Raw genomic sequence first — 8,226 nt, 5'->3', positions numbered from 1 at the left:
ACTGTGAACCACTGATAGGTGTGAGTACAGATGGGTTAGGAAAACATATAGGCTCTTTCATTAATCCTAGAAAATTCCAATGGGCAATTCAAGATGTTAGAGGTCGCAAGTCAATTCACTTGCTTGCAATAAAAGACTCAGGGGGATAAGACTGGAATAGGAGACTGTGGCTGCCTGTAAAGGTGCAGGCTAACTGTGTGTGTTATATCTTTGTCATTGAAGAACACTGATTATGTTGTGACACTATAAGTATGAACAATAAGTGTTATACATAATATAGTAAGTGGTATATGCATATAAAATATATGTGATATATATAAATATATAACATGACAAAATGTATGTAATATATTAATATATAAAGTATAAACAATACATTGAGAATCAGGGTCTGTGATCAATAGGTGAGATAACTGGGAATTAGAGAGAGCAGGAAATAACAGTGGACAGTAAGGAGGTCATTTCAAATTCAGCAATGGGGTGATGAAAAATAAACAACACAGAAGCCAGGTGATAGATTTCCCAAGATATTAAGATATGAGCCAACAGCTGTGTCATGTGTCACCCACCATCTAACCTAAGTGTCTCCAACTACAAGATGGGGATAATGGCCTGAAGACTTCAAAATATAATGTAATATTTGCCAATATTTTCCTCCACGGTAGAAAAAATGTTACATTGCATGCATCCAGTACAACACAACTATTTCACAGTAATGATTCTATAAAATCTCCACACATAACAGTTCTCCAACTATCTTTGCCAATGAATAAAGTATTTACCACCATAGGTCTAATGGATTTAAGGTCTAACTACATCCAACACTAGGCTGGGATTAATACAAAACAATTACATGGGTACAGTTTCCCCCATACTGTTAGTCCACACAGGAACTGTTAGGGTTTTTGAAATCAGCAGAACCAATAGGATATATAAAATATATATATATATATATATATATATATATATATATATATATATGAAAGGGGAGATTTATTATGGGAATTGACTCACGGGATTATGAAGCCAAGAATCTGCCATCTGCAAGCAGGAGAACCAGGGAAGCTGGTGATGTAATTCAGTCAAAGTTGAAAGGCCTGAGAACCAGAAGGAATGTTGATGTGAATTCTGGGGTCCAAAGACCTGAAAACAGGAGCTCTGATGTCTGAGGGCAGGAGGAGACAGATATCTCAGCTTAAGGAGGGAAACAGCAAATTCACTCTTCTTCCACCTTTTTATTCTACCGGACTCTAACTAGATTGAATGAGACCCGCCCACATGGATGAGGGTGATCTCCTCTAGTCAGTCTACTGATTTGAATGCTAATCTCTTCTGGAAACACCTTCACAGTCACACCCAGAAACAGTGTTTTACCAGCTATTGGAGCATCTCTTAAAGCAGTCAAGCTGACTCATAAAATTAACCAACATGCTAACCTAGCTAGCACGTGACAAGTATGCACACAAAAGCCAGCAGTGAGGTAAACAGAATAACATCCACATGTTGAATTTTCCAGTTTCCCAGAACCGTTGTACCTTAAAAACATTTGCAGGAGAGTAATAGGTAAAGAGGTCACCTATCTCCAAAAACACAGCACCTAATTGTGCCCTTATTTATTCATTTCTATATTGATATATTTAGCTATCATCACTGCGTCCCTATACTAAGGGCCATGTTAAATATTGTACATGGTCTAAGTGCTGTTCTCAACTAGCATGGTGCTTTATTCGTCTGTCTCTTGTCTCCATGGAAGGACATCTGTCATAAATTACTATTTCCTAAGAAATGGATCCAACCATTAGCTTTCAGAAATTTGTTTATCGCATAAGGTATAGAAGGACAGTTAGAAAAAATGAGTAAGATTCATTTTCTATAATTCAGAGCTTATCACATTTGTTGAAGAAATCCCTGCTTCCCCAAAATACCTATTTACTATAAGTAGAGGCATGAACATTCCAGAAACTATCTACTTTTCCTGCAGATAACTTCAGGATATGAATATGACAATTTTGGAGTCATCTGCATCTTGAAAGTACTATCTTGAGGCAAGAAAAAGAAAATGCTTATGTCCTAAGAAAAATAGGATTGTTAAATGCATATTTTATAGATCAGGAAATAAGGTCTAGGTCTGTAATTTTGAATAAAAGCAAGTTTCTACCCTGTGTTACTATTATTGGTTCTCTCTAGCTCAAACCATCACTAGCTTTTCCTCTTGAATGGTGAGAAACTTATTCGGATTCAGTCCACAGGGGATTATGACATGAAGCATTTGCTCCTGGGCAGTGAAGTGTAAGCAAGTCCAAATGTTTAGCATGGTGAAGGCTGAAGGATGTGGAGCCAACTACATCATATACACTGCAGGCTCCAGGGCAGTAGAGCTCATGTGACTTCATAATACCCAGGAGTCTGCAATCGCACAAGCTGGGAAAAAAAGAGAACAGAACTTTTGGGGATGAGTGTATAACTTAGCAATGCTAAGGCAGTAAGTCAAAAGTTAGTGTTTCCAACTTTGGAAAATGTATGGTTTATTTTATCCTCTATGCTCTGAGATTCTGCATGTATATTTACATCATTGAAAATGAACATATTAGGATCACTAAACATCATGACTGATTTTTTCAATGCACCGTGCAAACCTCCAAAGGATCTCAGTCATACATTACTTAACCTGAACTTTTGAAGTCTGGTATTATAAGAGAAATTTATTCCATATGCTTCACAGTTAATTGTGAATAAACATTCCTCCCACATTCCACAAAATACATATTTTTCTCACTTCCAACATTTAAAAAACAATAAAGAAAGGGTCTTTTGAGAATGGTTGGAAAGTATTGAAAAAAGAGTTAAAGATATTTTTTAGGTATTAAACAAACTATGTGATTTGAAAAACATATGTCTTGTATTTTACCCATTGTTCCTACAGGGAAATTCAATTTTCAAAACATGTTTTTCTAACAGATGAAAGTAGGGTCTATGCAAACAAACAAACAACCTGGTTAAAGTAATCATTGTTCAGAACCATTAAGAGAATACTAAGAACTTCAATAATGTACAGGAAATCATATAGCCAATAAACACATTTGACTTTTGAAGCTTTGTTTCAAGATTGCAAATCTTTTGAAAAATTTATTTCAAAGCAGAATGTTGAACCCTTTTTATTGCAAAATAGTGTCAACCTCCTCGATAAAACTGATCAACCCATTTCCTCCAAAACAATATTTTAAAATTTTTGATTGGGAATATTTACTTTAGCAGTGTTCATATTTATTTGCTTAAAATCATTAAAATGCTTAAAATAACTTCGAGTCAGTTATGTTAAATGCCACGTTTAATTATTTTACCTAAATTAAGTAGTTTTCTTATGTTGTTTCTGGGTTTTTTTTTTTTTTTTTAATTTGAGATGTCATTAGTGGACTTATCTGTAGTCAAAAGATCATAAAAAAATTTAAAACTATCATAATATTAAAAAACACATACTGCATTTTCCTAATGTAGTAAAATATGAAGGCAATGATATAAAACACGCTGATCATTTTTCGGCTTCAAATCACTATAGGTCAACTTTACAAATAATATTTTATTTTGTCAACGAGAAATATGATTTTAAAAATACAAGCATTTCTGTGAAATTTCTTCTTGTACAGGAGAAAAATGAGCACATTTCTAGTTTTGCTCTATATGCCAAGTTTCAGCCCAGAGAGAGTGTTTACGGTTCAGATATAAAACCTCAGAAACATAAATGTGAAGACAACCTTAACTACAGTGTTGCAAATGCAATGTTGTAATTTTATATGTTAATCTATCAATACACAGCATGTGCAAACATATGTTTATAGACAGGGAGACAAGAACATACAAATAAGGAGATAAAATTCTTGTATCTCATTTGATGCTCTATAATTTCTATCAATGTATGAATGTTTTGTTTTTGTGTTATGATTTCATTTGAAGTTGACATAATGCGACTTGTGCTTATTTGCAAAGGCCTCATCACGAACATTCTCAAAGCTGATACTGCCAGCCTGCTCAGAAGACAGGGAAGCAACCTTGCCTGCCGGGACCGTTACAGCAGGCAACGCTAGGAAATCAGAATATTGTGCAATGGGAAACTTTGCAGTTTTTGTTTTTGTTTTTGTTTTGGCAGGCAGCACAGGTATGCATTCAATTTTATGAGCACATCTGGTTTATCTACATTTCTAAATTCGGCCCTTAGGGTTCACAGCAGAAGATTTGTGGCAAAAGAAAGATAAAACGGTGCTTCGGCAGTCTTCCTCTGCCCCGCTGCAGCAGCCCAGCTCATTTGCTAACCATTATGAAACTGAAGCAAAATTCACGGACAAACAAGACAATTTATTTTTTGAAGAAGCCCCCTGCGCCTCTGTTGATGACATGGTCCCCACCACATGGTCCTCAGCCAAAGATTAAAGAATGTCTGAGGCTGTGTTTGCTTCTTTTTTTTGTGTTTCCTCAAGTTACAGCAACATTTTGCAAAACATTTAGGTGAGGTATGTTACGGAATTAGCAGATGGCTTTAATTTTCATTTGGGATAGTAAGGCATATTCCAATTTTCCTTACTAATGTGATGGATGAGTTTTAGGAAGGTTTAAAATACTAAATTCAACATCGATAGTTGCAGAAAGAATGCAAACTTTTATTATTAAAAGCTAGTATCAGAGTTTTTATGAGCTTCTGGAAGAAAGGTTTAGGAAAGTATACGGTAGCAAGGTTTATTATTTTTCAAATTTCATTTCTAGCAGACAGAATCTTGAGGATAAAATTCTTAAAATATATTTTGTTTTCTTGAAAAATATGTCCAGAATAATTGAAGTTGATGTTGGCTTATTTTTCTGTAATAAACCTGGCCTTTTCTGATGTTAAAAGGAGTAGATATTCTTTGTAAACAATTTAGACCAATACTAAGCCTAAACAATAAGAATTAAATAATAATAGAAGTCCATCCCCCAGACACGATCCCAACACTAACGGGTTTTTTCTAATCTGTTTCTATGTACATATATACAACACACACATTTTATGAAAATGGTATCATTCTCTTTTGCATTTAACTATGTGAAAATATTATACGTGGGGGCTTATGTTTATAAACATATACATGCCTCTGTGGCAACAAATATAAATTTATATTCTCAACTTCATTTTCTAAATAGAAACTTATTTTATAGAGATGCAGTTATTTAAACAGTCCTCTATCATTTGATCTATAAGTTTTTCCCAATGTCTTGCTATCAGGATGTAGTATTCAAGTATTTTTTTGTTCAAAAATAATTTATTGTTGATCTCTGTTTTTCACTTACTCTCTTCTTCCTTGTCCTTATTTCTAATAAATAGTTTGTCTTCTTCTGATTAGTTTGTAAGGGTTTTAAAATATGATGATTATAAGACTTTATCATATACACCTGTCAGTTTTCTTAAATTTTAATTATGGTGTCACTTTTAGTCACATATAAATTTTTTTAATGTACTGAAATATACCTGTGGCTTTTTATTATAATTACTGGGGAAAAAAAAGCCTTTCCATTTACACTTGTAAAACTGAAGTATTTTGACAGTTATCAGAATAAAAGTTCACTCCATTTACATATTACTATTCATGTTAAATATAGTTTTACTAGTTGGTTCATTAACTCCAATAATAGTTTTATGATTTATTGTTTAATCATGTTCTTTGTCGTTTACAAGAATAGTGAAACTCACACCTAAAGTTAGCATTAATTTCCCAAATTATAAAATGAAAGATGTCTGTACAAAATAATTGTTAAAAGAGATACTTAGGATCTCACAAATCCCTGCAGGGTCACCTCCAGACTTCAGTAGTGTGGATAGCAAAATTCTTGTACCTCTTGTGTATTCATTTAGCTATTTTTTTTTTAATTAACAAATATTTTCTGAGCATCTAACAGGCACTGACCTAAGTATAAGCTACCTAGAAGCAAAGGAATGTGGATGTGTTACCTTTATCAATGAAGCTAAAATTATTGGTGATGGAAAGAATACTAAAGTTAGAGTTACTAAAACAAAATAGTTGTAATTGTTGACAAGGAGAGGCAGGTCCTGCCTGAGATTGTAGTTGGGGAACTAACCTTAGTCTGGGGTGATCAGAGAGGGCTTCCCTGAAGAGGTGATGTTTCATTTCAGCTGAGACATGAGAGAAGGTTTAGAATTGGCAAGGTAAAGAGGAAAGGTGTATCTTCCAGGCAGAAACAGAGGCACGTGCAAAGCCAGTGACATGGGGAAGAGACTGGTACAAAAATACTCTGAAAATAACAACTAAAACCAAAAAAAAAAAAAAAAAAAAAACTAGATAATTCAAAGGCATGACTAAAGGGCAGAGTTGATGTGTGTGATGAAGTTGGAAAGACAGTGAGTGGTGGAATGTGTAAGGCTTTGCTGGCAGTGGTGAAGATGTTGGCTTTAGGCTTGGAGCAACTGGCAGATGGTGTAGACATCTAAGGGAGGACACTCAAGGTAACTGTGTTCCAGCAGGAGTTGGGCAGAAGAGATAGAGATTACAAATTCACATTTTGGCATGTAGATTTTGAGATGCCTACAACACTATACTAAGTCAGAGGCGACCTTCATTAAATCTTAAATTGGTGCCTGGATTTATGGATCTGAATCTCTGAGGGAAGGTCTAGAAGAGTTATTCTCAGCTGGCAGCAGTGACCCCTCTCCCCAGCAATACTTGACAATGCATGGTGACATTTTTGGTTTTCACAACTGGGAGAGAAGAGGGTGTTTCTGGCATCTAGAATGTAGAGAGTAGGGATACTACTAAGTACCCTATGAGGCATATCATAGCTACTCAAAACAAAGAATTAACCCTCCCAGAATGTTGATAGTGATGAAATGGAGAAACCCTGATGAGAATCTGTAAGTCCTTAGTTGGTATTTCAGGTTATATAGGCAAATAAGATCAGTGAAGACCAGAGTAAGAGGAGAAGAGGACCAAGGACAGAGTCGTAAGAAACTCTAATTGTTAAAAGTTGAGAAAAGGGGACACCTTCAAAAAATGGAAGAAAAGAACAACCCGGGCCGGGCGCGGTGGCTCACGCCTGTAATCCCAGCACTTTGGGAGGCCCAGGCGGGTGGATCACAAGGTCAGGACATTCAGACCATCCTGGTTAACACGGTGAAACCCTGTCTCTACTGAAAATACAAAAACAAAGTTAGCCAGGCATGGTGGCGGGTGCCTGTAGTCCCAGCTACTCGGGAGGCTGAGGCAGGAGAATGGCATGAACCCGGGAGCGAAGCTTGCAGTGAGCCGAGATCGCGCCACTGTGCTCCAGCCTGGGCGACAGGGCGAGACTCCGTCTCAAACAAAAACAAACAAACAAACAAAAAACCCCATAGATGTGGCAGCAAAAATGGTGCTCCTGCTATGATTTTTATTGAAATCAATTGCATTAGTTAACTGTGGCTGTGTAGCAAATTACCCCAGAATTTACCTTAGCGTCTTGCAACCGTAAACATGGATTGCCTCACACAATTTCTGTAGGTCAAGAATCTAGGAGGGTCTTGTGTGGGTTGCTGTGACTCACAGTCTTTTACAAGTCTTCAGTTGAGTTCTCTACCAATGCTACAACCTCCTTGAAGTTCAGCAAGGGATGGGAAATCTGATCCCACCTTACTACTGCGATTATTGGCAGGCCTCCACTCTTCACCAGAGGTTCCAGTACCCACCACACCAGCCCCACAGTAAGGTTGCTTAAAACATGACCGCTTGATGTCATTCATCGTTGCCGCCATTCATTAGTTAAGAGTTGCTAAATCCAGCCGACACCCAAAGGGAGCAGACTTAGTCTCATCTCCCTGAGATTCTGTGTTTCTTCTATGGAATTCTTACTTCAGAGTACACAGTAGACATCTGGCCAACCAATAAGTTGACTCAGCCTGGGTAAGGTGTTAACTCCAGTCACATCCGCTCTGATGAGCGAAGTTTTTTAGTCCAAACATACTGCAGTGCTTATCTCAGAAAAAAAGCAGTTTGCTCTGCTTTTGAGGGAAGCAGTTTTTAGGGAGAAGTGCGGCCTAGGGAATAGTGGTTGTGTGTCAAAGGAAAAAAATCAGCTGGATCTGGTAGAGAGGAGTCAGTTCCTCTAACCTATGCGCCCTTCACCCTCTGCATTTAGCTATAACCAGATTTTCATGAAGATGTTGGCTTATATTCTATGTGACTTTTTTCCTGTGGAAAAAAGAATAATAAT

The sequence above is a fragment of the Piliocolobus tephrosceles genome, chromosome 15, assembly GCF_002776525.5.
Source record: "Piliocolobus tephrosceles isolate RC106 chromosome 15, ASM277652v3, whole genome shotgun sequence".
Taxonomy (NCBI): Eukaryota; Metazoa; Chordata; class Mammalia; order Primates; family Cercopithecidae; genus Piliocolobus; species Piliocolobus tephrosceles.
Note: the sequence above shows the minus strand (reverse complement) of the source record.